At 36.8% G+C, this 15,512-nt stretch overlaps 1 protein-coding gene across 3 annotated transcripts in view; it reads right to left on the bottom strand.

Moving 5' to 3' along the window:
* The window catches only part of SKAP2 (src kinase associated phosphoprotein 2), a 222,209-nt gene that overhangs the window by 185,339 nt on the left and 21,358 nt on the right, over nucleotides 1–15,512 (bottom strand). The window lies entirely within an intron of this gene.

Below are 15,512 nucleotides of genomic sequence, written 5' to 3'. Positions count from 1 at the left end.
TAGGCCATTCTTGCATTGCTATAAAGAAATACCTGGCTGGGCACAGTGGCTCATGCCTGTAATCCCAGCATTTTGGAAGGCCGAGGCGGGCAGGTCACCTGAGGTCAGGAGTCCAAGACCAGTCTGGCCAACATGGTGAAACCCCTTCTCTATTAAAAATATAAAAATTAGCCATGTGAGGTGGCAAATGCCTGTAATCTCAGCTACTCAGGAAGCTAAGGCAGGAGAACTGCTTGAACCCGGGAGGTGGAGGTTGCAGTGAGCCAATCACACAACTGCACTCTAGCCTGGGTGACAGAGTGAGACTCTGTCTCAAAACAAAACAAAACAAAAAACAAAAGAGAAAGAGAAAGGAAAAGAAAAGAAAAGAGGCCGGGTGCCGTGGATCACACTTGTAATCGCTGCACATTAGGAGGCCCAGGTAGGTAGATCACGAGGTCAGGAGTTCAAGACCAGCCTGGCCAAGATGGTGAAACCCCGTCTCTAGTAAAAATATAAAAATTAGCCAGGCATGGTGTTGGGGACCTGTAATTCTAACTACTTGGGAGGCTGAGACAGAGGATTGCTTGAACCCGGGAAGCAGAGGTTGCAGTGAGCCAAGATGCGCCACTGCACTCCAGCCTGGGCGACAGAGAGAGATCCTGTCCCAAAAAAAAAAAAAAGAAAAGAAAAGGAAGACCGGAGACTGGGTACTTTATAAAGAAAAGAGGTTTAATTGGCTTATGGTTCTGCAGGCTGTACAGGAAGTATGGCACCGGGCATGTGCTTGGCTTCTGAGAAAGCCTCAGGAAGCTTACAATCATGTTGGAAGACAAAGCAGGAGCAGGCACAACACATGGTAAAAGCAGGAACAAGAGATAGAGACAGTGGGGTGGGAAGGTGCCAAACACTTTTAAATGATGAGATTTCACAAGAACTCACTATCACGAAGACAGCACCAAGCCATAAGGAATCTGCCCCCGTGATCCAAATACCTCCCAACAGGCACCACCTCCAGCAATGGGAATTATAGTTCGACACGAGATTTGGGCAGAGATAAATATCCAAATTATATCAAGTGGGGACAGAGATTTAGCATTTCTAACAAGCTCCCGGATTATGCTGATACTGTTAGTCTACTGACCATACTTTGAGTAGGAAGGGGCTAAAAAGTCACTTCCTTTTCAGTACAATATCCACCTCTCTAACCCAGGGTCTTATCAACACTCCCTTAATCAAAAGCAGCAGAGCAGTATACTACCTGGGGAAGAGGGGAAAAGTAACTCTTTTAAGAGCAGAGTGTGAACCTTAGAGTTGACAAACATGAATTCAAATTCTAGTTCTGCCACTACATAGCTATATACCACTGGGCAAATCACTTAACCTCTCTGGGTTTCCTCATTTGTCTAATCATGATAGTAGTATCTACCTCATAGAGATACTGTCATGATTAAAAATAAACAATGTAGCAAAGCATTTAGCTTGCTACCTTCACTAGGTGGTCTCTATGTCTTAATTTAACCTACTTTTAACTGCCAGAACAGTATCCCTCAAATCTGTGTCCATCACTTCAGTATATTGCTTCAGGGGTCTCTTAATGACTACCAAATCAAATTCCTTTCATTAATTTGGCATTCAGCTCCTACTATAAACCATGTACCTACTTCCAAGACCCCCTCCACTCTTTCCTATTCAACATCACCTCTGGTCGTCACCCATATCTTCTCCAGGCAAATAAACTCATCTCACTGCCACCATTTAATTTACTAATTCTGAAATGTGGGGAAACAAGCATTTAGTACTCTAGGGAACTTTTCTAAGCAATTACCTGGTTCGAACTCTTCATTTCATATACCAGAAAATAAAAATCCAGAAAGGCTAGGCAACTTGTCCTTGACAATAAAGTTATCATCAATTTTAATGAAAACCTAGTTTCTGAGCTTTAACTCCAAAAGTTCTTTTCAGTCTGTTTTCCCATTCTCTGCAACAAACCTAGAGACCCACATAAAACTCACTTGAATAAAAGGCCCTCCCTCCACAATCTCTTAGAATTTAGGCATAAAGTTTATGCTCTGGTTTTTTTGACAGGATGCTAAAACATATGGCTGATTCAGTCAATACATCAGGAAGTAAAATCAATGAAACCAACTATTTGCCTTGGTATAGACCAAATCAATTGAATATTATAGCATGTAGTATTTACTACTTTTGGAATCTGCCTTAATATAAATTAGATTGCTAGTTACCTTATTCTAGGTGATTATCTTCTCTTGCCATCTAGATTACATTTTTCTTAAAAATAAGAACTTTATTTTATTCATCCCCAATTGCCCTGTCCAAGTATTTTGTTCTCCTCTTCATGCACTGTGTAAATAACTGCTAATTCACTGAATTAAAAATGCATTATTTTTCATGTTCAGTTTTATTTAACCTTTTTTGTATCTAGCCCACTTTGTTATAGTATCATCTGTCCACTCTGTTTTATTCTGATTAGTTTTCCCAATCAATAGCATAAAAAGTTAGATAATTCTCAATGGCTATGTGTTTTACTACTCATTTATACCTTTGTACCACAAAAATATTTTACATCCATGTACTTTATATCCCCAATCGCACAATATATACCTTGAGGATTAAAAATATGTCCTGTACTTTCTCTCATTCCTCAACTATAATCCCTTCCCTTCCATCAAAATACTTGAAACTATGCTATACAGAGAGCAGAATGACTAAAATAATCACTGTTATTAAACTGCTAAAACATAAAAGCTAGCAATTTGGTATATTAAGATAACCCCAAAATATTAAAAACAAAAGTGCAATGTTAAAACGTGTTATATATGCAAAAATATGTGCAAGTTGCAAATTAATTAAATTTTTCAGAACAGAATACAAAAGATAATTTTAAGTTTAAAAAATATGATACAGGGCTTCCACCAAGACGGATGAATAGAAACAGCTTCAGAGCGCAGTTCCCAGCAAGAGAGACACAGAAGACCAGTGATCTCTGCATTTCCAACTGAGGTACCAGGTTCATTTCAATGGGACTGGTTGGACAGTGGGTATATCCCAAGGAGGGCGAACCAAGGCAGGGTGGGCACTGGAAGTGCAACTGACCAGAGGATCAGGGACTTTACCCCCTCGGCACTCCAGTTCAGATTCTGCACTTCTCCCATGGCCGCTGCAACCCACAGTCCAGGAGAACCCCACTGGGCTGAAAAGCATCACGAGTTACCAACACAGATCTAAGTGACAGCTCCGGCCAGCCCAGCAACCAAGTCGTTGGCACAAAACTGGGTGGAAGTTTTGACTAGCACCAAGAGCACCTGTGGGATGGATGTACCCACCCCCCAGAAAGAGGGAGAGCTGAAAGCAGGGGGACAGGTGATATAGCTTGGCAGGTCCCACCCCCACAAAGACCAGCAAACTGAAGCCCTCTTGCTTGAGAGTTTTGCAGCCAGCATGTAAGTTTGAGCTCGACTCTGGGCGATCGAGAGCTTGGTGGGGGAAAGGGCATCTGCCATTGTGAAGGTGGGTCTAATCTCACCTGTGTAAACAAAAGCCAGAGGAAGCCTACACAGCTGCCAGGCTGAGTCCGAGGCAGCCCAGTAGCACCTCTGCAGGCAGACAAAGGCTAGACTGCCTCCTCAAGCAGCTCCCTGACCCCTATGTAACTAAAAAATACCACCTCATACTGCAGAAGGGCCTGACTGTTAGAAGGAAAAATAAGAAACAAAAAGAAATAGCTTCAATGTCAACAGAAAGGAGGACCACTCAGAGATCTCATCTGAAATCACCAACTTCAAAGATCAAAGGTAGATAAATTCATGAAGATGGGAAGAAAGCAGCACAAAAAGGATGAAAACACCCAAAATCAGAACGTCTCTCCTCCTCCAAGGGATCACAACTCCTCACCAGCAAGGGAACAAAGCTGGATGGAGAATGAGTTTGACAAATTGACAGAAGCAGGCTTCAGAAGGTGGATAATAACAAACTTCTCTGAGCTAAAGGAACATGTTCTAATCCAATGCAAAGAAACTATGAACCTGGAAAAAAGGTTAGACGAAATGCTAACTAGAATAACCAGCTTAGAGAAGAACATAAACAACTTGATGGAGCTGAAAAACACAGCTTGATAACTTCTTGAAGCATATACAAGTTTCAATAGCTGAATTGATTAAGCAGAAGAAAGGATATCGGAGATTGAAGATCAACTCAATGAAATAAAATGAGAAGGCAATATTAAGAGAAAAAAGAGTGAAAAGAACAAAGCCTCCAAGAAATAGGGGATTATGTGAAAAGACCTAATCTATGCTTGATCGGTGTACCTGAATATGACGGGGAGAATGAATCCAAGCTGGAAAACACTCTTCAGGATATTATCCAGGAGAAATTCCCCAAACTAGCAAGGCAGGCCAACATTCAAATACAGGAAATACAGAGAACACCACAAAGATACTCCTCAAGAAGAGCAACCCCAAGGCACATAATCATCAGATTCACAAGGGTTGAAAAGAAGGAAAAGATGCTAAGGGTAGCCAGAGAGAAAGGTCAGGTCACCCACAAAGGGAAGCCCATCAGACTCACAGTGGATCTCTCAGCAGAAACCCTACAAGCCAGAAGAGAATAGGGGCCAATATTCAACCTCCTTAAAGAAAAGAACTTTCAACCCAGAATTTCATATCCAGCCAAATGAAGCTTCATAAGTGAAGAAGAAATAAAATCCTTTACAGACAAGCAATTGCTGAGAGATTTCGTCACCACCAGACCCAACTTACAAGAGCTCCTGAAGGAAGCACTACACATGGAAAGGAACAACCGGTACCAGCCACTGCAAAAGTGTACCAGATGGTAAAGACCAACAACACTATAAAGAAACTGCATCAACTAATGGGCAAAACAACCAGCCAATAACAAAATGGCACCATCAAATTCACACATAACCATATTAACATTAAATGTAAACAGCCTAAATGCCCCAATCAAAAGACACAGACTAGCAAACTGGATAAAAAGTCAAAACCCATCAGTGTGCTGTATTCAGGAGACCCATCTCATGTGCAAAGATTCACGTACATGCAAAATAAAGGGATGGAAGAAGATTTACCAAACAAATGGAGAGCAAAAAAAAGCAGGGGTTGCACTTCTAGTCTCTCATAAAACAGACTTTAAACCAACAAGATCAAAAGAGACAAAGAAGGGCCTTACATAATGGTAAAAGAATCAATGCAACAAGAAGAGCTAACTATCCTAAATATACATGCATCCAATACAGGAGCACCCAGATACATAAAGCAAGTTCTTAACAACCTACAAAGAGTCTTAGACTCCTGCACAGTAATAGTGGGAGACTTTAACACTCTACTGTCAATATTAGACATATTAACGAGACAAAAAATTAACAAGGATAGCCAGGACTTGAACACAGATCTGGACCAAGCAGACGTAATAGACATCTACAGAACTCTCCACCCCAAATCCGCAGAATATACATTCTTCTCAGCACCACATCACACTTACTCTAAAATTGACCACATACTTGGAAGTAAATTGCTCCTCAGCAAATGCAAAAGAACAGAAATCATAACAAACAGGCTTTCAGACCACAGTGCAATCAAATTAGAACTCAGGATTAAGAAACTCACTCAAAACTGCACAACTACATGGAAATAGAACAACCTGCTCCTGAATGACTACTCAGTAAATAACAAAATTATGGCAGAAATAAAGATGTTCTCCAAAACCAATGAGAATGAAGATACAATGTACCAGAATCTCTGGGACACATTTAAAACAGTGTCTAGAAGGAAACTTACAGCAATAAATGCCCACATGAGAAGCGAGGAAAGATCTAAAATTGACACTCTATCATCAAAATTGAAAGAGCTAGAGGAGCAAAATAAAAAAAACTCAAAACGAGCAGAAGACAAAAAATAACTAGGATCAGAGCAGAACTGAAGGAGACAGAGACACAAAAAAACCCTTCAAGAAATCAATAAATCCAGGAGCTCGTTTGAAAAGATCAACAAACTAGACCACTTAGCCAGATTAATAAAAAAGAAAAAAGAGAAGAATCAAATAGATGCCATAAAAAAAGACAAAGGGGATATTACCACCGATTCCACAGAAATACAAACTACCATCAGAGATTACTGCAAACAACTCTATACACATAAACCAGTAAATCTGGAAGAAATAGATAAATTCCTGGACACTAGCACCCTCCCAGGACTAAACCAGAAAGAAGTTGAAACCCTGAATAGACCAATAACAAGGTCTGAATTTGAGGCAGCAATTAATAGCCTACCAACCAAAAAAAGCCAAGAACGAGAGAGATTAACAGCCAAATTCTAGTAGAGATACAAAGAGGAGCTGGTACCATTCCTTTCTAAACTATTTCAAACAATACAAAAAGAGGGAATCCTCCCTAACTTATTTTACGAGACCAACATCATCCTGATACCAAAACCCAGCAGAGACACAACTAATAAAGAAAACTTCAGGCCAATATCCATGATGAACATAGATGTAAAAATCTTCAATAAAATACTGGCAAACCGAATTGAACAGCACATCAAAAAGCTTATCCATCATGATCAAGTAGGCTTCATCCCGGGGATGCAAGGCTGGTTGAACATACACAAGTCTATAAACATAATCCATCACATAAACAGAACCAAAAACAAAAACCACATGATTATCTCAATAGGTGCAGAGAAGGCTTTCAACAAAATTCAACAGCCCTTTATGCTAAAAACCCTCAATAAACTAGGTATCGACGGAACGTATCTCAAAATAATAAAAACTATTTACGACAAACCCACAGCCAATATCATACTGAACAGGCAAAAGCTGAAAGCATTCCCTTTGAAATCTGGCACTAGACAAGGATGCCCTCTCTCACCATTCCTATTCAATACAGTATTGGAAGTTCTAGCCAGAGCAATCAAGCAAGAAAAAGAAATAAAGGGTATTCAATTAGGAAAAGAGGAAGTCAAATTGCCTCTATTTGCAGGTGACATGCTTGTATATTTTGCCTCTATTTGCAGGTGACATGCTTGTATATTTAGAAGACCCCATCAACTCAGCCCAAAATCTCCTTAAGATGATAAGCAACTTCAGCAAAGTCTCAGATTACAAAATCAATGGGCAGAAATCATAAGCATTCCTATATACCAATAACAGATGAACAGACAGCCAAATCATGAGCACACTCCCATTCATAGTTGCTACAAAGAGAATAAAATACCTAGGAATACAACTAACAAAGGATGTAAAGAACCTCTTTAAGAAGAACTACAAACCACTGCTCAAGGAAATAAGTGAGGACACAAACAGATGGAAAAACATTCCATGCTCAAATTAGGAAGCATCAGTATTGTGAAAATGGCCATACTGCCCAAAGTAATTTATACATTCAATGCTATCCCAATCAAGCTACCATTGACTTTTTTCACAGAACTGGAAAAAACCACTTTAAACTTTATTTGGAACCAAAAGAGAGCCCACATAGCCAAGAAAATCCTAAGCAAAAAGGACAAAGCTGGAGGTATCACGCTACCTGACTTCAAACTGGACTACAAGGCTATAGTAATCAAAACAGCATGGTACTGGTACCAATACAGAGATATAGACCAATGGAACAGAACAGAGGCCTCAGAAACAAAGCCACACATCTACAACCATCTGATCTTTGACAAACCTGACAAAAACAAGCAATGGGAAAGGACTCCCTGTTTAATACACGGTGTTGGGGAAACTGGCTAGCCGTGTGCAGAAAGCAGAAACTGGACCCCTTCCTGACACCTTGCACTAAAATTAACTCCAGATGGATTAAAGATTTAAACATAAGACCTAACACCATAAAATCTCTAGAAGAAAACCTAGGCAATTCCATTCAGGACACAGGCATAGGCAAGGACTTCATGACTAAAACACTAAAAGCAATGGCAATAAAAGCCAAAATAGAGAAATGGGATCTAATCAAACTCAAGAGTTTCTGAACAGCAGAATAAAAATCATTAGAGTGAACCAGCAACCAGTAGAATGGGAAAAAATTTTTGCAATCTTCTCATCTGACAAAGGGCTAATATCCAGAATCTACAAAGAACTAAAACAGATTTACAAGAAAAAAATAAACCCATTCAAAAGTGGAAGAAGGATATGAACAGACACTTTTCAAAAGAAGACATTTATAAGGCACAAACATATAAGAAAATGCTCATCATCACCGGTCATTAGAGAAATGCCAATCAAAACCACATTAAGATACCATCTCACACCAGTTAGAATGGCGATCATTAAAAAATCTGGAGACAACAGATGCGGGAGAGGTTGTGGAGGAACAGGAACACTTTTACACTGTTGGTGGGAGTGTAAATTAGTTCAACCATTGTGGAAGACAGTGTGGTGACTTCTCAAGGACCTAGAAATAGAAATTCCATTGGACTCAGCAATCCCATTACTGGGTATATACCCAAAGGATTATAAATCATTCTATTATAAAGACACATGCACACGTATGTTCACTGTAGCACTGTTTACAATAGCGAAGACCTGGAACCAACCTAAATGCCCATCAATGATAGATTGGACAAAGAAACTGTGGCACATATATACCATGGAATACTATGCAGCCATAAAAAAGGATAAGTTCATGTCCTTTGTAGGGACATGGATGAATCTGGAAACCATCATTCTCAGCAAATTGACACAAGAACAGAAAATCAAACACTGCATGTTCTCACTCATAGGAGGGTGTTGAACAATGAGAACACATGGGCACAGGGAGGGTAATATCACACACTGGGGTCTGTTGGGGGTGGGGGACTAGGAGAGGAACAGCAAGGGGCAGGGAGGTTGGGGAGGGATAACACTGGGAGAAATGTCTGATGTAGGTGATGGGGGGAATGGATGGAATCGGCAAACCACTATGGCATGTGTGTACATATGCAACAATCCTGCAAGATCTGCACATGTAATCCAGAACTTAAAGTACAATTAAAAAAAAAAAAAAAAAAAAAAAGAGAGAGATACTAGGTGAAAACAACAACAACAAAAAAAGAAAAAAATAAAACCTTACCCTAAATGCTAAGTTATTGGAAAAAAATTTTTTTCTAGTTTTTTTTTTTTTTTTAAGAAGAAGAAAGAGAGAAAGAATGAAAAAGAAAGAATAAAAAAAGAATGAAAGAGAGGAAGAAAGAGGAAGACGAAGAGGAAGAGGGAGAGAAAACAGGGGTGTTGCTTTATTGCCCGGGCTAGAATGCAGTCTAAAAATGGGTATGCCTGTAATTGTGTTTAATAATAGAGACATGAAAAAAAAAAAAAGAGGGAAAAAAATAACTAACAAGCAGCCAACCAATATTTCATTTAAACCTGTAAATAGGTGTGATGTGGTACTGATAAGAGTGTATATTTTGTGTATTTAAAGTGGAGAGTTCTATAAATGTTAATTAAGTCTACTTGTTCCAGATCTGAGTTCAAGTCCTGGATATCGTTGTTAACTTTCTGTCTCACTGATCTGTCTAATATTGATGTTGAAGTCTCCCACTATTATTGTGTGGGAGTCTAAGTCTCTTTATAAGTCTTATATATCTGGGTATTCCTGCATTGGGTGTGTATATATTTAGGATCTTTAGCTCTTCTTGTTACATTGATCCTTTTATCATTATGTAATATTCTTCTTTGCTTCTTTTGATCTTTGTTGCTTTAAAGTCTATTTTATCAGCAAAAATTGCAACCCTACTTTCTATTTATTTATTTATTTTTGCTCTCCATTTGGTTGGTAAGTCTTTCTCTACCCCTTTGTTTTGAGTCTTTGTGCATCCTTGCATGTGAGATGGTTCTGGATGTAGCATACCAATGGGTCTTGGCTTTTTTTGCCTGTCTGTGTCTTTGGATTGGGGGATTTCATCGATTTAAATTTAGAATTAATAATAATATATGTGAGTTTGATACTGGCATTTAATGTTAGCTGGCTGTTTTGCCCATTAGTTGATATAAGTTCTTAATTATGTTGATGGTCTTTATTTTTTGGTATTTTTTAGAAAAGCTGATACTGGTTGTTCCTTTCTATGTGTAGTGGTTCTTTCAGAAGCTCTTGTAAAGCAGGCCTGGTGGTGATGAAATCTCTGAGTGCTTGCTTTTTCACAAAAGATTTTATTTTTCCTTCGCTTATGAAGCTTAGTTTGGCTGGATGTAAAAGTCTGGGTTGAAAGTTCTTTTCTTTAAGGATGTTCAATATTGGCCCCCACTCTCCTCTGGCTTGTAGGGTTTCTGCTGAGAGATCTGCTGTGAGTCTGATAGGCTTCCCTTTATGGGTAACCTGACCTTTCTCTCTGGCTGCCCTCAGTATTTTCTCTTTCATTTCAACCCTGGTGAATCTGGCGATTATGTGCCTTGAGGTTGGTCTTCTTGAGGAATATCTTTGTGGTGTTCTCTGTATTACCTGGAGTTGAATATTGTCCTGCCTTGCTAGGTTGGGAAAGTTTTCCTGAATAACATCCTGAAGCATATTTTCCAGCTTGGATTCATTCTCTTCGTCACGCTCAGGTACACCTATCAAACGTAGATTAGGTCTTTTCACATAGTCCCATATTTCTTGGAGACTTTACTCGTTCCTTTTTATCCTTTTTTCTCTAATCTTGTCTTCTCATTTTATTTCATTAAGTTGGTCTTCGACCTCTGATATCTTTTCTTCTGCTTGATCGATTCGGCTGCTAAAACTTGTGCATACTTCACAAAGTTCTCATTTTGTGTTTTTTCAGCTCCATTAATTCACTTATATTCCTCTCTAAATTGTGTATTCTTGTTAACATTTCGTCAAACCTTTTTTCAAAGTTCTTAGTTTCTTTTCATTGGGTTAGAACAAGTTCTTTTAATTCACAGAAGTTTCTTATCATCCACCTTTTAAGGCCTGCTTCTGTTAATGGAACACAGTCTTTCTCCATCAGACCTTGTTCCGTTGCTAATGAGGAACTGTGATCCCCTGTAGAGGGAGAGGCGTTCTGATTTTGGGTATTCTCAGCCTTTTTAGGCTGGTTTCTTCCCTTCATTATAGATTTATCCATCGGTGGTCTTTATAATTACCGTCTTTATAGTTGGGTTTCTGAGTGGACGTCCAATGTGTTGATTCCTGGTGCTAAAATTTGAGCAACCCACTGCGCCAGCCAAAACAGCGGTGTTAAGATTGATGTTGCTTTTCTGACTCTGCACCAAGAACCGCCGCACCAAGGCAGCGGCAAAACTGCCTCACCGGCCACAAGAGTCACGCTGGCGACCCATGGGGCTCCTCCACTGGGAATCTCCTGGTGCACGAGCAGCAAAAATTCATCTGAAAGTGTGGCGTCCTCTCGTTCTCTGCGCTTTCACTGGGAGCTACAATCCCGAGCTGCTAGTGATCAGCCATCTTGGATCTCTCCTTTTTTCTAGTTTTAAACATTGTTTCATACTTACCTTAAATGCTAAGTTGTTGAAAAAATTATTTTTCTATTTTAAACCTTGTTTCATACTCTGCTGATATTACAGAAAAGTAAAACATCTGTTGCGTGGCTTTGATAAGAACTGATTAGTGCTACACCTAATTTTACATATACACACACAAAAATCTTCCTCAAAAATTGGTACATTAAGTTTGTGTGTGTGCACATGAATAGGTTTATATCTAAGCCTGTTTTAGATGCTTTCTAAGGGCTAATTATTTATATGCATCCTGGAGACAATCTTTTTAAAGAAATCTATTGGAAAAAAATGATTTACATGTTTTATTAATCCAAATTTTTGATTATTGGATTTTTGTAAAGAAAGGTATACCAAAAAAACATTTTTAATATTATAAATTATGATTAAAATAGTTTAGACTTTTTTAATCCCTAAGATTTAAAAAACAGTTCCATTCCAACAAAAACATTTCTTCATATAAACCTATGTCCTTGCAATGCCCACAGCCTTTCAGTAACCTACGTTATTCAGAAATTTTTAGTTAAAAAGACACCAGGACAATAAATGACTGTTTTATATCTTCAGCTTCATTTTAGCCTTCCTATTTTCACACCCTAGAGGTTCCAGATTTTTATCCACAAAGTGATTATGGCCTAGGACTGAATCAGATTTGTAACAAATATCCACTGGGATCCTTCCACCTATCATCAACGGGCAGAGCCAATATATGTCTTCTAGCTCACTGAATCCTTTCACCTTACCTTAGGGACTTTCTACAATGTTATATGGGTAGAAGCTTTCTTTTACAAATAACAAAAATTAATGAAAAATGATTTCAGAATAGAAAAATGGAAACCCAAGTAATTATATGCTGTCTAAAGTCTACTCTAAATCCACCCACCTTAGTGTCTAAACATTTTAATGTGTACAGAAAGGGATATTCTTTAAGGTTGTAAATCTCATTATCTCCAACTTTATCTGATTGCTGACATGCACCATTTATATTAATACTCCAATATATCCAGCCACGATAGTGTAAAACTTCTAATAGTGATCTACAATAGTCTAGAAACTATTATTTTTTTTGTTTTCCAGAAAAAAATCAAGCATAAAGCTAACAAAATGAAACTTCTAATAAGTATACTTTCCTCTAAATATAACATCAAAATGAAACTCTAACAGCAGTCATGCAATCATTTATAAATAAAATACGGACTCTTATTCTTTTTTCCTAAAAGGTAATTTGGCATGTCATTCTGTCTTTTTTAGCTATTGGTCTCAAAATGTACTTCTTCTCAAAAAAATGTAAAACATACGAAGCATTTCCAAAGAGCGAAAAGAAAAATTACAAGCATGATATTTTTATGCTATGAGCTATGCAAAAATCTGTCACCATCTATGTTACAATTCTAGTCATCAATAAGGTACTTTTTTCCAATGTACCACTCAAAAATCAATTATATCAACTCTTTTGTATAGAGAAGCAGCACACCTTTCAGACAACTAGTATTAATGAGTAGACATGACTATAGAATCTCCATCTGTTTCTCTGACAAAGCTGTGGCTACTCTAGTTTCTCATTGAAATTCCATTAATCTGGTGTACCAGGGTCCAATGTGAAAATCAAAACTCCATCTAACCCTTTATCAGCTCACAATAACCTACAAGTGAACTCTGCCTGTTAGCATGCAGCAAGTTATGATTTTGCTATCAATCAGGCAGTTGGTCAATAAAAAAAAAAAAAAGAAAAGAAAAAAAACGGCAGGCTGAAAACAACCTACCTGGCAGGGTTTGGAGACTTTGTTTTTGTTTTGTTTTCATCCCCATTCAATTTCTATGTGGTGCCTGGACCTTGTGAGATTATGCATTATTCTCCTTGCTGTGATTTAATTGCTACCAGCAATCAAGTCAAAGCATCACTGAAGTGTGCTTGAATTTCATTAAAAGATATAACTTATGCTACTTTCCTACAGTACCTAATAAACCATAAAGAAACCAAAACACATATGGCTTGAGGGAATAACTGGAAAATTAGGTGGCCATTTGGGAACTGAGTGAACTTTTGAACCAGAGGAACAGAGAAAAAGAAATATTAAAGCAAAAGACAGACTTAGAATGCACATACAGATGTGCAGGTTTGCCCTTTTCAGTACCTTGAAAATTACATTAGCATTATGAAAAATACATATCATGTTTAGAGTTTATAATCCATCAAAGTTCAGATACTTTGTTAGTGCCTACCATAAGCTAAAAGTCAAAAGGACAAAACAACAATCTGATTTGATAAAAGGCCTCTTGGTGACCTGTGCTAATTTGGTTATGCTTATTGTTAAATGCATTATCGTTTTTATAATTAATATATTATTAGACTCAGGTCACATAATGAAGGAAATTTATTTATCAAAGGAAAGGGAACATACATAAAATTGAAAGGAGAAAAAAAGTTGAAGGGAGAAAAACTGATACACTGAGATATTTTAGTGCCATGGGAAGGCATGGAAAAAGAAAAAAAAAAGATATTTTAGAGTGAATATTAAATGTCCATGTGGTAGTTTGAAATTTAATTTTAATAATGATATTCTTAGAAGAAAATGTGAAAGTATCAAAAATAGTATTATTTATATATCAAAAATGGTATTATTTACATATCAAAAATCAGTAATACTACAGGTTAAAGTTTTAATCTGCTCAATAATTGCTTAAACACTAATGAATAGGCACTAATATTTAACAAAAAACTTGATATTATATATAAATGTTAAATAATATTTTAAATCAAAAAAATAACCTTTCAACAGCAAATATTTTAGTGTATTTCCTGAATATTTGGTTATAATAATGTATGATAAATTATTTACTCTTAAAAAGAAAAAACAATCATGTAAATGCACTATAATTTAATAACAATTTACTTTTTCTAAAAAGCTACTAGAGGATTTCTGGCTCTCATAGATATTTGAATTGTTGACGTTCTTTTTAGGTTGCAAATTTTTCAAGAATACACATAGTACTCCCCTGTATACTAAAATATTTATGCTATTTTAAGAAACTATGTATATATATTCTATGAATATATTCTGTGTGTCTGTATTCTCTTAGTATAAATATTCTGTCTGTATGTGTATATAAACACACACACATTCATATATACCAACATTTTACAGAAAAATAAAGCAATTGTAATGTGTCTGAAAAACAGTACCACTTAAATAATAATTCATTGTTTTGCCTGAAAATATTATTTCTTCAATTATAAAACATGTTCTAGTAGAAATACTTCTGAAGACAAGGTTGGAAAGGATAATTCTCTGTTTTGGTATAGAGAAAAGAAATGTGTATCTCTTTAAAAGATAGAAAGTGAATATAAGAGCAAAAAAAAAAAAAAAAACCCTCCCTTTAAAAATAGAAATTAAATGTTTGCCAAAGCATAAAATTCAACATAAAATAGATACAACTATTATTGCTACACTTTGTACAAAGTTCTGGATATAAAAAAAGATTGTTTTGTACTGAATCAGTGGTTAGAATGTTTATCACTTATGCATGTACTTGACTTATCCCTGTTCTGCAATAGACATAATTTTATATCTCATAAAAGCAATTTATGTTTCCAAAGGGAATAATCTGGATAACATAAAATGTGGTGTGCTCTGTTGCAGGAAGCATATTTTCATTCAGCAATTGTATTTAGAGATGTAACTGCACAGTTTGATCATCACATAGTGTCAGAAGGTATTATTCATTTCTATGTCTATGTGAAACTTTGAGTGCTACAAATTAATATGCATAACTAATTTATTGATACACACTCTTAATTTATAACTATATATTACCCTTATAAGGTTTCTATAATGCAGATGTACTCAATGGCTATAACGGAGAAAGCACATACTACACTAAAAAGCAAGTTTCATAACTTTGGCAATATTCAATAGCTTTTAGAAATTACTAAGAGATAATTTTATTACTAATTCAGTTAACACTAACATTACAATATTACTACATAATATGAGGCACTTTTAAGTGACAATCATAAAAATGAAAATGCGTATTAAAAGAAACGTTTGATAAAAATCTGTCTCAATGTCAAAAGG

The sequence above is a fragment of the Sapajus apella genome, unplaced genomic scaffold (assembly GCF_009761245.1).
Source record: "Sapajus apella isolate SASKATOON/1434 unplaced genomic scaffold, GSC_monkey_1.0 scaffold19, whole genome shotgun sequence".
Taxonomy (NCBI): domain Eukaryota; kingdom Metazoa; phylum Chordata; class Mammalia; order Primates; family Cebidae; genus Sapajus; species Sapajus apella.
The sequence above is the reverse complement of the archived record's forward strand: the minus strand, read 5'-3'. Positions and strand labels throughout refer to the sequence as shown.